Source organism: Phyllobates terribilis, unplaced genomic scaffold (assembly GCF_046119375.1).
Source record: "Phyllobates terribilis strain yellow unplaced genomic scaffold, ASM4611937v1 Scaffold_4__5_contigs__length_816908805, whole genome shotgun sequence".
In the NCBI taxonomy this organism is placed as follows: Eukaryota; Metazoa; Chordata; class Amphibia; order Anura; family Dendrobatidae; genus Phyllobates; species Phyllobates terribilis.
The window spans coordinates 691,354,725-691,372,224 of NW_027362764.1; the positions used below are offsets into that span (position 1 = coordinate 691,354,725).

The 17,500-nt window shown below is 54.7% G+C and overlaps 4 non-coding genes and 1 pseudogene across 4 annotated transcripts; all 5 read left to right on the forward strand.

Annotated features, from left to right (window-relative positions):
* The first annotated feature begins 9,919 nt into the window (after window positions 1-9,919).
* On the forward strand, window positions 9,920-10,038 carry LOC141269031 (5S ribosomal RNA). Its single transcript, XR_012321466.1, has one exon. It is a non-coding gene; the product is annotated as a 5S ribosomal RNA (ribosomal RNA).
* A 1,683-nt stretch (window positions 10,039-11,721) lies between these two features.
* LOC141270390 (5S ribosomal RNA) lies at window positions 11,722-11,840 on the forward strand. Its single transcript, XR_012321627.1, has one exon. It is a non-coding gene; the product is annotated as a 5S ribosomal RNA (ribosomal RNA).
* A 1,706-nt stretch (window positions 11,841-13,546) lies between these two features.
* Window positions 13,547-13,655, forward strand: LOC141270008 (5S ribosomal RNA; annotated as a pseudogene).
* A 1,706-nt stretch (window positions 13,656-15,361) lies between these two features.
* Window positions 15,362-15,480, forward strand: LOC141266884 (5S ribosomal RNA). Its single transcript, XR_012320905.1, has one exon. It is a non-coding gene; the product is annotated as a 5S ribosomal RNA (ribosomal RNA).
* Window positions 15,481-17,186: 1,706 nt separating this feature from the next.
* Window positions 17,187-17,305, forward strand: LOC141270389 (5S ribosomal RNA). Its single transcript, XR_012321626.1, has one exon. It is a non-coding gene; the product is annotated as a 5S ribosomal RNA (ribosomal RNA).
* The last annotated feature ends 195 nt before the right edge of the window (window positions 17,306-17,500 follow it).

A 17,500-nucleotide genomic window follows, 5' to 3' on the forward strand; every position in this document is an offset into this window, starting at 1 on the left:
CGCTGCTCCCGGCCTGTGGCATTGGCCGCGACGCTGACGTTCCGTCGACAGCGCGGCAGCCGATCAGTGAGCTCAGCGGCTGTGAGCGGGGCGTTCTGTCTACAAGACCTTTTTAAGGAGCCAGCAAAAAAGTGAAGAGAAAGGAAAGCACAAAAGCACCTTGTCTTACTAAGCACTGGAAAGGGCAGACGGCAACCGGACGTCAAAGTAGAAAAGCAGCAAGTGAGAGGCCTGTCTCTGCCTACGGCCACACCACCCTGAACACGTCCGATCTCGTCTGATCTCGGAAGCTAAGTGTGACACCCCAGGGGTCTGGTTGCCACAGTGATAGAGATATTACGTCTGAGAGCAGGTGGGAGGTCTCTTGGTCAGGAATCCTATGCATGCCACACCTCCTGCACAGTCCTGGGAGGGGAAGAACTTCCCCTATATAAAACTGGGGCTGAGGCAGGGTTAGTGAGTAGAGAAGAAGTAGAGACAGAGAAAAGAAGCAAATATAGGAACAGAACATCAGGAGCTCTGTGGGAGCAGTGTTACAAGGAGTCAGGGGCTGGCAGCTGCAGAGCTCGCCCTGACTGAGAAGATTTCTTACCGGACCCGGAGTCCGAGGCTGTGGGGACTAACTCCTACCCAGCAGCAGAATCCGTCAGGCAGGGGATTCCAGGTCCTCTGGCCAAGAAACCCGAAGGCACGGTCACACGCATGGGACCAGCACCGCCGTCGTGGAGCGGAAGCTACTAGAAGGCCCCGAGTCACCGGCCATACGGGTGAGCACCACACGGTACACTGAGGGACGTGGGCTACTTATACCAGCCTCTAGCAAGGTAGCCAGAAGAGTACAGTTAGTTTGGGAGGCCTACAACTCCGCCTGGCCAGGGGAGATCCCATCTGCTCAAGGACTGACCAGGCCCCAATCGCTAGCCAGTACTCCGGGAGGGTCTATCTTTGTCACCAGTAAAGACCCTGAACTACACCGTACCGTCTCCGAGTGGTTCCTGCTACCCCCATCATCCACGTCGGCTGCCCTGAGGCCATACCCCTCCCGTTGGGGGTTATACTATCACGCTGCACAATCCTACCACCGGCCTCAGCGGTCTGCCCTGCAGCAGCAGCTTCTTAGCTGTACTCAACGGGTGGCGTAGTCGTCCAACATCTACCGCTGATACATCGCCGCTCAGTTTGACTCCCTGGGCACGGACCGGGTCACCGCCACGAGACTACAACCCTCAACAGATCCGGCTCCGGGTAAGCTCCCGCGTGCGCAACGCAGCGCGACACAGGCCCAGGGGCGCGTCAACTTTTGGCGTAGTCGGCAGGATATCGTGCCCGCAACCACCGGGTACTGCGTGCCTGAAAAAGACTGTTCAAACTTACCTGTGGTGAAGATTCCCGCCATCCGGCGCCATCTTCAGCCTTCTTCCCGCCATCGGTGAAGATTCCCGCCATCCGGCGCCATTTTCAGCCTTCTTCCCGCCTTCCGTGGAGTTTTCCCGCCGTTGGACGCCATCTTGAAGACGTCGCGCGGGAAGAAGAGGGGCGTGGACTCCGAAAGCGCGCGAGAACTTAAGCCCCGCCTCACGTCCGGACGTCGCGTAAGGTCCTGGAAGGAGCCCAGCAGACGCCGACGTCACAGGAGCGCGACGGAAGGTCCTCAACCCTGACGATCTACTGCGGAGCCGCGGCCTACGGAAGAGGATCATCGCAAGGTAGGCCACGGTCCACTAGGGGGGAGGAGGATGTCGGATACGGAGGAGAGCTTCACTGCCTCAACCCCCGCCAGCGCCACCGCTGCTGCAGTCATGCCTTTCACCATGCCCTATATCCCGGGAGCGGCCTGGCTACCCCAGTACTCAGGGGAGTCACATACCCTGCATGACTTTAGAGAAAAGCTGGATAGCCTCTTCCAGGTGTACCCCCTCACAGAAGAGCAAAAAGTGAGCATCCTGGTGGCCCAGTTAACTGGGGCAGCCCGAAGGGAGGTAAAGTCCTGGCCACCTGGGGGGAGGACTGTCGCAGGGATACTTACCCGGCTGAGGGACACCTTTGATACCCGCACCTCAGCCGAGATCAAGCTTAGATTCTACGGGTGCAAGCAGCGAACACACGAGAGTATAAGGGACTATGCCCTGAACCTACAAGAGGCCCTGAGAGCCATTAAGCAGACCGACCCTGACGGCGTGGGAGACGAGGACAGGCTGTTGACTGAACAATTTATAGAGGGTTTATATTGTAATGCCCACCGAACCCAGTTGCGGGCAATGGCCTTACAGGACCCTCATCTGGGATTTGCACAGTTCAAGGACAGAGCCATCCGGGTGCTCCGAGAACCGGCACCAGGTGGCGTTGTGACCCACAGACGCCCCACTACCACTTACCACCAGGAGGCGGCACCCTTGTCGGCAGGGCCTGTGGGAGCTGATGCGCAGGCTTTGAACAATGACCCGGCTCCAGACCTGCACCATCAGGTCCAAGAGCTAGCTAAAAGCGTTGCTGCGCTAACCCGAACTGTGCAGTCTTTACAGGTTTCCACTCCAGGGAAGATCCAGCTGGCATCCGGACCGGAGGACATCCCGTGGCGTCGACCAAGGAGGACCCCACCGGCCAGAGGAAGACCCAGCGACCGATACAACGAGGACGGACGACCCATCTGCCGCCGCTGCAATCAACCCGGACATATGGCAAGGTACTGTCCTTTAAACTGGCACAACCTGGGGTAGAGGGCCAACCCCCAGGAAAAAGATCACCAGGCCCATCGAACTGGCGCGACAAATATGTGGGAGGAAGTCCAGTCTTACCCGTGGTACTGGATGGCATTCCTATGAGTGCCCTACTGGACACCGGGTCACAGGTCACCACCATCCCGTACGTGCTCTTCAAGCAGTACTGGAATGACTCGGATATCACCCGCTACCCTGACGACGACTTGAGTATCATCGCCAGCAATGCTCAGCCCGTGCCACAGATTGGATTTAAAGAGGTGACCATTAAAATCGGTAGAGTCGAACTGGCAGCACAGGGACTGATCATTGTAGACATTGACAAACACGAGAGTCACCCAAAGATAACTCTAGGAACTAATGTAATTGAAAATTGTCTTGCAGAGGTGATTTTCCTTTTACAGCAGGTTGCCAAGAACGCCAGCTCCGGCGAGCAGCGAGTGCTCCAAAAAGAGATCCGGGCACTGATGCGACGGCAACAGGTGGAACTCTCCGGCGGTGAGATTGGTAGCGTGAGAATGTGTGACCCTTTCCCTATTGCCATGCCCCCAAAAAGTGAAATGATGATTTGGTGCCGGGCAGCTATTGGTCTGAGAGGTAGAGATTACCAGGCAATGGTAGAACCAGTTTACTCAGACAGTAGGCCCACCATCTTGACAGCACGGGGGGTGGTTAATGTACGCCATGGGAGGGTGCCCGTTCACATAATCAATATCGGGAAGAGGGAAGTGTACCTGCCCCGGTATGCCACGCTAGCCAAATTATATACCATTAACCAAAATGCTATACAATCTGTGGAACCCTTGCCTCCATCTCACCCGGAGGAAGGTAACGGCTCTAAGAAAACAATGGAGGACTGGTGTCAGCAACTACATTTGGGTACTGACTCCACTCCCTCACACCAGAAACAGGGAGTCTATCGGGTGGTTCAAGAGTACGAGAGAGTGTTTAGTAAACACCCGTTAGACTTCGGGCGAGTCAAGGGGGTAGAACACCACATCCCCACGGGAGACCATCCTCCCATAAAAGAGAGGTATCGACCCGTACCCCCTGCACACTACCAACACGCCAAGGGGATGCTTAGAGACATGAAGGAGGCTGGGGTGATCAGGGATAGCTGTAGCCCCTGGGCAGCTCCACTAGTCTTAGTCAAAAAGAAAGACAACACCATGAGGATGTGTGTAGATTACCGGAAAATCAACCGTATCACACACAAGGATGCGTACCCCTTACCAAGGATAGAGGAGTCTTTGGCTGCTTTAAGATCTGCTAACTTCTTCTCTACCTTGGATCTCACTAGTGGGTACTGGCAGGTTCCTGTAGCAGAGGCGGACCGGGAGAAGACCGCATTCACCACCCCGATGGGACTTAGCGAGTTTACCTGTATGCCGTTCGGACTCTGCAACGCACCGGGAACCTTCCAACGATTAATGGAGTGCTGTCTGGGCCACAGAAACTTCGAGACGGTCCTGTTGTACCTGGACGATGTCATCGTATATTCTAAGACTTATGAGGACCACCTGAAACACCTGGCGGAAGTGTTCGAAGCTCTGGCAAGCTACGGCCTAAAGGTGAAACCCTCCAAGTGTCACCTCCTGAAACCAAAGGTGCAGTACCTGGGACACGTGGTGAGCGCTGACGGAGTGGCTCCCGACCCTGATAAGATCACCGCAATTAAGGAATGGCCAAGTCCCTCCAGTGTAAAGGAAGTGCGGCAGTTCCTCGGGTTGGTAGGCTATTACCGCAGGTTCATCCCCGGTTTCACCAAAAAGGCAGCTCCTATGCAGGACCTCCTGATAGGCCAGTCCCGGAAGGCCAAGAACCAGAAGCCGCCCTTCAGATGGGAGAAGTTGGAAGAAGAGTCCTTCCGCCAGCTGAAGATGGCCCTCACGGGGGATGAAATCCTGGCGTACCCGGATTACAGCCAGCCCTTTATCCTCTACACCGACGCAAGTAACATCGGGCTAGGAGCCGTGCTGTCCCAGATCCAGCAGGGGAAAGAGCGAGTAATCGCTTACGCCAGCCGAAAACTGCGACCCACCGAAAGAAACCCTGAGAATTACAGCTCATTTAAGCTAGAGTTCCTGGCAGTGGTGTGGGCAGTCACCGAACGCTTTAAGCACTACCTCGCTTCTTCCCGGTTCGTCGTGTACACGGATAACAACCCGTTGACACACCTGGACACGGCAAGTCTCGGTGCCCTAGAGCAGAGATGGATGGCCCGTCTGTCCAACTACGAGTTCACAATCAAATACCGGGCAGGACGCTCCAATACCAACGCGGACGCCCTGTCCAGGATGCCAAACCTACCGGACGTAGGAGAAGATCCAGAGGGACTGGAAGAAGTCGAACTCCCCGCGTTCCACCGTCATGGGACTATCCAGTATTCCCATCGGGTAAGGAGTAAGCAAGCCGCTACGTTTAACCCCTTGCCTCACTACAACTGGGAGGAAACGCAAGACAGTGACCCTGCAGTCCGACTGGTGAAGGAGATGCTAACTCGGCCAGAGGCTCGCCTTGACCCAGACGCTCCGGAGGAAGCCAAACAACTGTGGGCTGAGAAGAGTCGACTGTTCCTTTACAAGGGGAAGTTGTGCCGCAGAATGGTTAACTCCCGGACGCATGAACTAATCTGGCAAGTAGTGGTGCCACGAAGAGACGCAGCCATGGTGATGGAGGCATACCACGACGGGGCTGGACACTTCGGATGGAAGAAGTTGGAGTTCCTGCTGCGCGGGCGGTTCCACTGGGTAGGCATGAGGGGAACTATCGAGAGGTGGTGCAGAGACTGTGGCCCGTGCAACCTAAGAAGGAAGGACCGTGCCAGCCAGAAGACTCCCCTGCAGTCCATCGTCACCCGGCAGCCGTTGGAACTGGTAGCCTTGGATCATGTAAAACTGACCCCAAGCAGAAGTGGCTACGTCTACGCGTTAACCATCGTGGATCATTACTCCCGGTTCTTGGTTGTCGTCCCCGTCAAGGACTTAACGGCTCAAACAGCAGCTAGAGCAGCACTTCTGCCGTCCACACGGGTACCCGGACCAAGTGCTGACGGACCAGGGACCTGGCTTTGAAGCGGAGGTCTTCCAGGAATTCTGCAATCTGTATGGCTGCCGGAAGATAAGGAAGACACCCTATCATCCGCAAACTAATGGACTTTGTGAGAAAATGAACCAGGTGGTAATGGATCTTCTGAAAACGTTGCCCCTGGAAGAACGCAGTCTGTGGCCTGAGAAGCTGCCCGATCTGGTGGACCTATACAACCACATCCCGGTAGGTTCCACCAACTGTACCCCGGCTTACCTAATGAGGGCGAGACCTAGTAAGTTACCTGTTGACCTGGAAATGGGAGTCCTGACACCCGAGGACACTTCACCAGAAGCAGACTGGGACACAGAGAGGCAGCAGCAGTACCGGAAAGTACAGGAGAGCGTGGAGCGAAGTCTCTGTCAGGCTAGGGAGAGACAAGAGAAAACTTACAACCAGTATGCTCCCGCTGTTCCCCTGGTGCCCGGAGAGCAGGTCTTGAAGAGGAAAAGACGGCTCCACAAGTTGGACGACCAGTGGGAGAAGGACCCGTACACCGTACTGCCCTCAAGCCACGAGAACCCGAAGGTCTGTACCATCAGTAAAGACGGAGGGGAGACCACAGCCATTGTATCCCGTGATCACCTGAAGAAGTGTCCTGAACAGCTACGGAACCCTGAAGAGGAACAAGAAGACCATCGACCCGTAGAGGAAAGGGAAGATATGGTTAGTACTGTGCTCGGAGACTTCCCTCGGTCTTGGACTCAAGTCAATGGTGCAGTTGTGGTACCCGTACTCACCTTCCTCCAACCAGCATCCCAAGCACCTACGGAGCAACAGGTAGAGCTGGAAGAACAGCCGGTCCAGGAGGCAGAAGACCCCACACCAGCAGATCAGGAGGATCAACCCTCTGCTTGCAGTGAGCCTGCCATATCCCTAGTGAGCCAAAGAGCCCGTAAACAGCTGCCCAGTTTACCCTTGACAGCTCCTACACCCTGTAGTTCAGGGCCAGACAGTCAGCTCCGTAGGTCCACTAGGGCCACTAGAGGCCAGTTACCCGCACGTTGGAGGATTTGAAGTGTTTAAATTGTTTTATTTGTGGTCACCTGTCTGTTACTTGTAAATAATTATGTGTTTCTAGTTATTTTTAGGAGTCCTTGGTGGATTTACCGGGAATCCTGTGTACATAGTTGGAGCGTAACCCAGGACGGACTAAAGACTGTTAAGGACTCGGGGCAGGACAGACCCCTACCTGGTTACGTCTCCCTGTTTTGGTGAAATGGACACCTTGCTTTCTTCAAAGACTGCACCCGGTTACGGACATGCCGTGACCACCTTTATGTGTTTCTTTATTGTATTGTTATTGTTATATCTTGTTATGTTTTTCTAAAATATGTTTAGTCCCGGAGTACTAAATTTCACTAGGGGGGAATGTGACACCCCAGGGGTCTGGTTGCCACAGTGATAGAGATATTACGTCTGAGAGCAGGTGGGAGGTCTCTTGGTCAGGAATCCTATGCATGCCACACCTCCTGCACAGTCCTGGGAGGGGAAGAACTTCCCCTATATAAAACTGGGGCTGAGGCAGGGTTAGTGAGTAGAGAAGAAGTAGAGACAGAGAAAAGAAGCAAATATAGGAACAGAACATCAGGAGCTCTGTGGGAGCAGTGTTACAAGGAGTCAGGGGCTGGCAGCTGCAGAGCTCGCCCTGACTGAGAAGATTTCTTACCGGACCCGGAGTCCGAGGCTGTGGGGACTAACTCCTACCCAGCAGCAGAATCCGTCAGGCAGGGGATTCCAGGTCCTCTGGCCAAGAAACCCGAAGGCACGGTCACACGCATGGGACCAGCACCGCCGTCGTGGAGCGGAAGCTACTAGAAGGCCCCGAGTCACCGGCCATACGGGTGAGCACCACACGGTACACTGAGGGACGTGGGCTACTTATACCAGTCTCTAGCAAGGTAGCCAGAAGAGTACAGTTAGTTTGGGAGGCCTACAACTCCGCCTGGCCAGGGGAGATCCCATCTGCTCAAGGACTGACCAGGCCCCAATCGCTAGCCAGTACTCCGGGAGGGTCTATCTTTGTCACCAGTAAAGACCCTGAACTACACTGTACCGTCTCCGAGTGGTTCCTGCTACCCCCATCATCCACGTCGGCTGCCCTGAGGCCATACCCCTCCCGTTGGGGGTTATACTATCACGCTGCACAATCCTACCACCGGCCTCAGCGGTCTGCCCTGCAGCAGCAGCTTCTTAGCTGTACTCAACGGGTGGCGTAGTCGTCCAACATCTACCGCTGATACATCGCCGCTCAGTTTGACTCCCTGGGCACGGACCGGGTCACCGCCACGAGACTACAACCCTCAACAGATCCGGCTCTAGGTAAGCTCCCGCGTGCGCAACGCAGCGCGACACAGGCCCAGGGGCGCGTCACTAAGCAGGGTCAGGCCTGGTTAGTACTTAGATGGGAGACCGCCTGGGAATACCTGGTGCTGTTGGCTTTTGCTTTCTCTTACTTCCACCAGCAGGGGTCACTCTCCTCTATGCCTTTTTTCCATTCCTTTTTTCACAAGCGCACACATGCTCCTTTCTTCTTTTCATTTGCTTTCTCTCTTGCGCTATTTAATCCTTGCAAAATACCAGCATCCTTCTCATCACCGTGGACCTCCAGCATTGTTGCTTATTTACTTTTAATACTAGGCTTCTTTTCACCAGGACCAGCGACTCCCGCATGACTGGAGGCAACCACCGCTGACCTGGAGGCCAGTTTACAGCACAACCCAAGCAAAACACCTTTGCAGGCCACACGACCACCCCGAAGAGCAGCTCAAATTCACTCGCAACCATCTCACCCTCTTCCTTCATTCACTCCTGGGCGTTTCGCTCCACCCCAAGTTGCGGGTCCAGCTTGCTCTTTCTGTCACATCCCCGCGATGAACGGTTTAGCCTGCAGGAGACCCTGCGCCGAGCCATTTTTAAACACATCTGATGCGGCAGGTGTTTCATTGCTCAACAAACAACACCTATAGGGACGGCACAGCCTATGCATCGGTCCTTCGGAGACCGCCCCAGAACGGCCAGAGTTCTCATCCCCACGCGAGCCTGAGGAAGGCTGGCGGGTCGATGGGCCAAGCAGCGTCTACTGGCCATACCACCTTGGATACGTCCGATCTCGGAAGCAAAGCAGAGATGGGTTCGGAAATACTTGGTTGGGACACCTCCTGAGAACACCAGGTATTGTAGACAATTTTGATGACGTTTTGCCATCTTGCCCAGCTCGGCTAGCATGGAGTGGCGCCTTGCTGGACACCGACCTTACGTAAAGTAGAGGCTGGAAGTCCCAAGCCTCCCAAGCCCCCCAAGACCTCTAAGATAAGGACGCAACCCCGCCGCCTCACACCGAGCTCCTTGCCACGGCTAGGAGTGCTTATTGACCCCGCAGCCGGCCGTATGCAAATGATGGCGTTAAAAGCATCTCGCGCTGTGAAGGGGCCAGGCTTTCAGCAGCTGCCCAGGGGATGGTTTTAGAGGGCGACCGCCTAACGAGGGCCAGCAGAAGTAACGTCTTCTTCTTCAAAGAAGCTTGTGTAACTAACCCAATCAGACAGCTGCCCAGGAGCTAACCTCAGTGCTAGGAAGGAGCGGGAGGGAATTGAGGGGGTGGTTCCTGCTAAGGCCCTGAAATAATAATAAGACAGGCAGGAGAGTCTGACACATGGTGGCGGAAAAGCTGCAGGTGCAAATAGGGAATGTGGTCTCGTGCGAGCAACTTGTGCATGCTCGCTGTGTGTGAGTGTGCGCTTCCTAGGTACGGCGCGCTGCAGACAGTCAAAAGGGTTGCTCCCTTTCATTAAAAGTTAATCCCCGGCTGCAGGCTATTAGAAAGCAACTAACCGCGCTCTACTCACCCTACCCAGGTCTACCGGTGAGTCTCGCCGCTGCTCCCGGCCTGTGGCATTGGCCGCGACGCTGACGTTCCGTCGACAGCGCGGCAGCCGATCAGTGAGCTCAGCGGCTCTGAGCAGGGCGTTCTGTCTACAAGACCTTTTTAAGGAGCCAGCAAAAAAGTGAAGAGAAAGGAAAGCACAAAAGCACCTTGTCTTACTAAGCACTGGAAAGGGCAGCCGGCAACCAGACGTCAACGTAGAAAAGCAGCAAGTGAGAGGCCTGTCTCTGCCTACGGCCACACCATCCTGAACACGCCCGATCTCGTCTGATCTTGGAAGCTAAGCAGGGTTGGGCCTGGTTAGTACTTGGATGGGAGACCGCCTGGGAATACCAGGTGCTGTAGGCTTTTGCTTTTTCTTACTTCCACCAGCAGTGGTCACTCTCCTCTATGCCTTTTTTCCATTCCTTTTATTCACAAGCGCACACATGCTCCTTTCTTCTTTTCATTTGCTTTCTCTCTTGCGCTATTTAATCCTTGCAAAATACCAGCATCCTTCTCATCACCGTGGACCTCCAGCATTGTTGCTTATTTACTTTTAATACTAGGCTTCTTTTCACCAGGACCAGCGACTCCCGCATGACTGGAGGCAACCACCGCTGACCTGGAGGCAACCACCGGTAACCTGGAGGCCAGTTTACAGCACAACCCAAGCAAAACACCTTTGCAGGCCACACGACCCCCCCGAAGAGCAGCTCAAATTCACTCGCAACCATCTCACCCTCTTCCTTCATTCACTCCTGGGCGTTTCGCTCCACCCCAAGTTGCGGGTCCAGCTTGCTCTTTCTGTCACATCCCCGCGATGAACGGTTTAGCCTGCAGGAGACCCTGCGCCGAGCCATTTTTAAACACATCTGATGCGGCAGGTGTTTCATTGCTCAACAAACAACACCTATAGGGACGGCACAGCCTATGCATCGGTCCTTCGGAGACCGCCCCACGCGAGCCTGAGGAAGGCTGGCCGGGCGATGGGCCAAGCAGCGTCTACTGGCCATACCACCTTGGATACGTCCGATCTCGGAAGCAAAGCAGAGATGGGTTCGGAAATACTTGGTTGGGACACCTCCTGAGAACACCAGGTATTGTAGACAATTTTGATGACGTTTTGCCATCTTGCCCAGCTCGGCTAGCATTGAGTGGCGCCTTGCTGGACACCGACCTTACGTAAAGTAGAGGCTGGAAGTCCCAAGCATCCCAAGCCCCCCAAGACCTCTAAGATAAGGACGCAACCCCGCCGCCTCTACCAGGCCTCACACCGAGCTCCTTGCCACGGCTAGGAGTGCTTATTGACCCCGCAGCCGGCCGTATGCAAATGATGGCGTTAAAAGCATCTCGCGCTGTGAAGGGGCCAGGCTTTCAGCAGCTGCCCAGGGGATGGTTTTAGAGGGCGACCGCCTAACGAGGGCCAGCAGAAGTAACGTCTTCTTCTTCAAAGAATCTTGTGTAACTAACCCAATCAGACAGCTGCCCAGGAGCTAACCTCAGTGCTAGGAAGGAGCGGGAGGGAATTGAGGGGGTGGTTCCTGCTAAGGCCCTGAAATAATAATAAGACAGGCAGGAGAGTCTGACGCATGGTGGCGGAAAAGCTGCAGGTGCAAATAGGGAATGTGGTCTCGTGCGAGCAACTTGTGCATGCTCGCTGTGTGTGAGTGTGCGCTTCCTAGGTACGGCGCGCTGCAGACAGTCAAAAGGGTTGCTCCCTTTCATTAAAAGTTAATCCCCGGCTGCAGGCTATTAGAAAGCAACTAACCGCGCTCTACTCACCCTACCCAGGTCTACCGGTGAGTCTTGCCGCTGCTCCCGGCCTGTGGCATTGGCCGCGACGCTGACGTTCCGTCGACAGCGCGGAAGCCGATCAGTGAGCTCAGCGGCTCTGAGCGTGGCGTTCTGTCTACAAGACCTTTTAAAGGAGCCAGCAAAAAAGTGAAGAGAAAGGAAAGCACAAAAGCACCTTGTCTTACTAAGCACTGGAAAGGGCAGCCGGCAACCGGACGTCAAAGTGGAAAAGCAGCAAGTGAGAGGCCTGTCTCTGCCTACGGCCACACCACCCTGAACACACCCGATCTTGTCTGATCTCGGAAGCTAAGCAGGGTTGGGCCTGGTTAGTACTTGGATGGGAGGCTGCCTGGGAATACCAGGTGCTGTAGGCTTTTGCTTTTTCTTACTTCCACCAGCAGGGGTCAGTCTCCTCTATGCCTTTTTTCCATTCCTTTTTTCACAAGCGCACACATGCTCCTTTCTTCTTTTCATTTGCTTTCTCTCTTGCGCTATTTAATCCTTGCAAAATACCAGCATCCTTCTCATCACCGTGGGCCTCCAGCATTGTTGCTTATTTACTTTTAATACTAGGCTTCTTTTCACCAGGACCAGCGACTCCCGCATGACTGGAGGCAACCACCGCTGACCTGGAGGCAACCACCGGTAACCTGGAGGCCAGTTTACAGCACAACCCAAGCAAAACACCTTTGCAGGCCACACGACCCCCCCGAAGAGCAGCTCAAATTCACTCGCAATCATCTCACCCTCTTCCTTCATTCACTCCTGGGCGTTTCGCTCCACCCCAAGTTGCGGGTCCAGCTTGCTCTTTCTGTCACATCCCCGCGATGAACGGTTTAGCCTGCAGGAGACCCTGCGCCGAGCCATTTTTAAACACATCTGATGCGGCAGGTGTTTCATTGCTCAACAAACAACACCTATAGGGACGGCACAGCCTATGCATCGGTCCTTCGGCGACCGCCCCAGAACGGCCAGAGTTCTCGTCCCCACGCGAGCCTGAGGAAGGCTGGCCGGGCGATGGGCCAAGCAGCGTCTACTGGCCATACCACCTTGGATACATCCGATCTCGGAAGCAAAGCAGAGATGGGTTCGGAAATACTTGGTTGGGACACCTCCTGAGAACACCAGGTATTGTAGACAATTTTGATGACGTTTTGCCATCTTGCCCAGCTCGGCTAGCATTGAGTGGCGCCTTGCTGGACACCGACCTTACGTAAAGTAGAGGCTGGAAGTCCCAAGCCTCCCAAGCCCCCCAAGACCTCTAAGATAAGGACGCAACCCCGCCGCCTCTACCAGGCCTCACACCGAGCTCCTTGCCACGGCTAGGAGTGCTTATTGACCCCGCAGCCGGCCGTATGCAAATGATGGCGTTAAAAGCATCTCGAGCTGTGAAGGGGCCAGGCTTTCAGCAGCTGCCCAGGGGATGGTTTTAGAGGGCGACCGCCTAACGAGGGCCAGCAGAAGTAACGTCTTCTTCTTCAAAGAAGCTTGTGTAACTAACCCAATCAGACAGCTGCCCAGGAGCTAACCTCAGTGCTAGGAAGGAGCGGGAGGGAATTGAGGGGGTGGTTCCTGCTAAGGCCCTGAAATAATAATAAGACAGGCAGGAGAGTCTGACGCATGGTGGCGGAAAAGCTGCAGGTGCAAATAGGGAATGTGGTCTCGTGCGAGCAACTTGTGCATGCTCGCTGTGTGTGAGTGTGCGCTTCCTAGGTACGGCGCGCTGCAGACAGTCAAAAGGGTTGCTCCCTTTCATTAAAAGTTAATCCCCGGCTGCAGGCTATTAGAAAGCAACTAACCGCGCTCTACTCACCCTACCCAGGTCTACCGGTGAGTCTCGCCGCTGCTCCCGGCCTGTGGCATTGGCCGCGACGCTGACGTTCCGTCGACAGCGCGGCAGCCGATCAGTGAGCTCAGCGGCTCTGAGCGGGGCGTTCTGTCTACAAGACCTTTTTAAGGAGCCAGCAAAAAAGTGAAGAGAAAGGAAAGCACAAAAGCACCTTGTCTTACTAAGCACTGGAAAGGGCAGGGGGCAACCGGACGTCAAAGTGGAAAAGCAGCAAGTGAGAGGCCTTTCTCTGTCTACGGCCACACCACCCTGAACACGTCTGATCTTGGAAGCTAAGCAGGGTCAGGCCTGGTTAGTACTTGGATGGGAGACTGCCTGGGAATACCAGGTGCTGTAGGCTTTTGCTTTTTCTTACTTCCACCAGCAGGGGTCACTCTCCTCTATGCCTTTTTTCCATTCCTTTTTTCACAAGCGCACACATGCTCCTTTCTTCTTTTCATTTGCTTTCTCTCTTGCGCTATTTAATCCTTGCAAAATACCAGCATCCTTCCCATCACCGTGGACCTCCAGCATTGTTGCTTATTTACTTTTAATACTAGGCTTCTTTTCACCAGGACCAGCGACTCCCGCATGACTGGAGGCAACCACCGCTGACCTGGAGGCAACCACTGGTAACCTGGAGGCCAGTTTACAGCACAACCCAAGCAAAACACCTTTGCAGGCCACACGACCCCCCCGAAGAGCAGCTCAAATTCACTCGCAACCATCTCACCCTCTTCCTTCATTCACTCCTGGGCGTTTCACTCCACCCCAAGTTGCGGGTCCAGCTTGCTCTTTCTGTCACATCCCCGCGATGAACGGTTTAGCCTGCAGGAGACCCTGCGCCGAGCGATTTTTAAACACATCTGATGCGGCAGGTGTTTCATTGCTCAACAAACAACACCTATAGGGACGGCACAGCCTATGCATCGGTCCTTCGGAGACCGCCCCAGAACGGCCAGAGTTCTCGTCCCCACGCGAGCCTGAGGAAGGCTGGCCGGGCGATGGGCCAAGCAGCGTCTACTGGCCATACCACCTTGGATACGTCTGATCTCGGAAGCAAAGCAGAGATGGGTTCGGAAATACTTGGTTGGGACACCTCCTGAGAACACCAGGTATTGTAGACAATTTTGATGACGTTTTGCCATCTTGCCCAGCTCGGCTAGCATTGAGTGGCGCCTTGCTGGACACCGACCTTACGTAAAGTAGAGGCTGGAAGTCCCAAGCCTCCCAAGCCCCCCAAGACCTCTAAGATAAGGACGCAACCCCGCCGCCTCTACCAGGCCTCACACCGAGCTCCTTGCCACGGCTAGGAGTGCTTATTGACCCCGCAGCCGGCCGTATGCAAATGATGGCGTTAAAAGCATCTCGCGCTGTGAAGGGGCCAGGCTTTCAGCAGCTGCCCAGGGGATGGTTTTAGAGGGCGACCGCCTAACGAGGGCCAGCAGAAGTAACGTCTTCTTCTTCAAAGAAGCTTGTGTAACTAACCCAATCAGACAGCTGCCCAGGAGCTAACCTCAGTGCTAGGAAGGAGCGGGAGGGAATTGAGGGGGTGGTTCCTGCTAAGGCCCTGAAATAATAATAAGACAGGCAGGAGAGTCTGACGCATGGTGGCGGAAAAGCTGCAGGTGCAAATAGGGAATGTGGTCTCGTGCGAGCAACTTGTGCATGCTCGCTGTGTGTGAGTGTGCGCTTCCTAGGTACGGCGCGCTGCAGACAGTCAAAAGGGTTGCTCCCTTTCATTAAAAGTTAATCCCCGGCTGCAGGCTATTAGAAAGCAACTAACCGAGCTCTACTCACCCTACCCAGGTCTACCGGTGAGTCTCGCCGCTGCTCCCGGCCTGTGGCATTGGCCGCGACGCTGACGTTCCGTCGACAGAGCGGCAGCCGATCAGTGAGCTCAGCGGCTCTGAGCGGGGCGTTCTGTCTACAAGACCTTTTTAAGGAGCCAGCAAAAAAGTGAAGAGAAAGGAAAGCACAAAAGCACCTTATCTTACTAAGCACTGGAAAGGGCAGCCGGCAACCGGACGTCAAAGTAGAAAAGCAGCAAGTGAGAGGCCTGTCTCTGCCTACAGCCACACCACCCTGAACACGCCCGATCTCGTCTGATCTTGGAAGCTAAGCAGGGTCAGGCCTGGTTAGTACTTGGATGGGAGACCGCCTGGGAATACAAGGTGCTGTAGGCTTTTGCTTTTTCTTACTTCCACCAGCAGGGGTCACTCTCCTCTATGCCTTTTTTCCATTCCTTTTTTCACAAGCGCACACATGCTCCTTTCTTCTTTTCATTTGCTTTCTCTCTTGCGCTATTTAATCCTTGCAAAATACCAGCATCCTTCTCATCACCGTGGACCTCCAGCATTGTTGCTTATTTACTTTTAATACTAGGCTTCTTTTCACCAGGACCAGCGACTCCCACATGACTGGAGGCAACCACCGCTGACCTGGAGGCAACCACTGGTAACCTGGAGGCCAGTTTACAGCACAACCCAAGCAAAACACCTTTGCAGGCCACACGACCCCCCCGAAGAGCAGCTCAAATTCACTCGCAACCATCTCACCCTCTTCCTTCATTCACTCCTGGGCGTTTCGCTCCACCCCAAGTTGCGGGTCCAGCTTGCTCTTTCTGTCACATCCCCGCGATGAACGGTTTAGCCTGCAGGAGACCCTGCGCCGAGCCATTTTTAAACACATCTGATGCGGCAGGTGTTTCATTGCTCAACAAACAACACCTATAGGGACGGCACAGCCTATGCATCGGTCCTTCGGAGACCGCCCCAGAACGGCCAGAGTTCTCGTCCCCACGCGAGCCTGAGGAAGGCTGGCCGGGCGATGGGCCAAGCAGCGTCTACTGGCCATACCACCTTGGATACGTCCGATCTCAGAAGCAAAGCAGAGATGGGTTCGGAAATACTTGGTTGGGACACCTCCTGAGAACACCAGGTATTGTAGACAATTTTGATGACGTTTTGCCATCTTGCCCAGCTTGGCTAGCATTGAGTGGCGCCTTGCTGGACACCGACCTTACGTAAAGTAGAGGCTGGAAGTCCCAAGCATCCCAAGCCCCCCAAGACCTCTAAGATAAGGACGCAACCCCGCCGCCTCTACCAGGCCTCACACCGAGCTCCTTGCCACGGCTAGGAGTGCTTATTGACCCCGCAGCCGGCCGTATGCAAATGATGGCGTTAAAAGCATCTCGCGCTGTGAAGGGGCCAGGCTTTCAGCAGCTGCCCAGGGGATGGTTTTAGAGGGCGACCGCCTAACGAGGGCCAGCAGAAGTAACGTCTTCTTCTTCAAAGAAGCTTGTGTAACTAACCCAATCAGACAGCTGCCCAGGAGCTAACCTCAGTGCTAGGAAGGAGCGGGAGGGAATTGAGGGGGTGGTTCCTGCTAAGGCCCTGAAATAATAATAAGACAGGCAGGAGAGTCTGACGCATGGTGGCGGAAAAGCTGCAGGTGCAAATAGGGAATGTGGTCTCGTGCGAGCAACTTGTGCATGCTCGCTGTGTGTGAGTGTGCGCTTCCTAGGTACGGCGCGCTGCAGACAGTCAAAAGGGTTGCTCCCTTTCATTAAAAGTTAATCCCCGGCTGCAGGCTATTAGAAAGCAACTAACCGCGCTCTACTCACCCTACCCAGGTCTACCGGTGAGTCTCGCCGCTGCTCCCGGCCTGTGGCATTGGCCGCGACGCTGACGTTCCGTCGACAGCGCGGCAGCCGATCAGTGAGCTCAGCGACTCTGAGCGGGGCGTTCTGTCTACAAGACCTTTTTAAGGAGCCAGCAAAAAAGTGAAGAGAAAAGAAAGCACAAAAGCACCTTGTCTTACTAAGCACTGGAAAGGGCAGCCGGCAACCGGACGTCAAAGTGGAAAAGCAGCAAGTGAGAGGCCTGTCTCTGCCTACGGCCACACCACCCTGAACACGGCCGATCTCGTCTGATCTTGGAAGCTAAGCAGGGTTGGGCCTGGTTAGTACTTGGATGGGAGACCGCCTGGGAATACCAGGTGCTGTAGGCTTTTGCCTTTTCTTACTTCCACCAGCAGGGGTCACTCTCCTCTATGCCTTTTTTCCATTCCTTTTTTCACAAGCGCACACATGCTCCTTTCTTCTTTTCATTTGCTTTCTCTCTTGCGCTATTTAATCCTTGCAAAATACCAGCATCCTTCTCATCACCGTGGGCCTCCAGCATTGTTGCTTATTTACTTTTAATA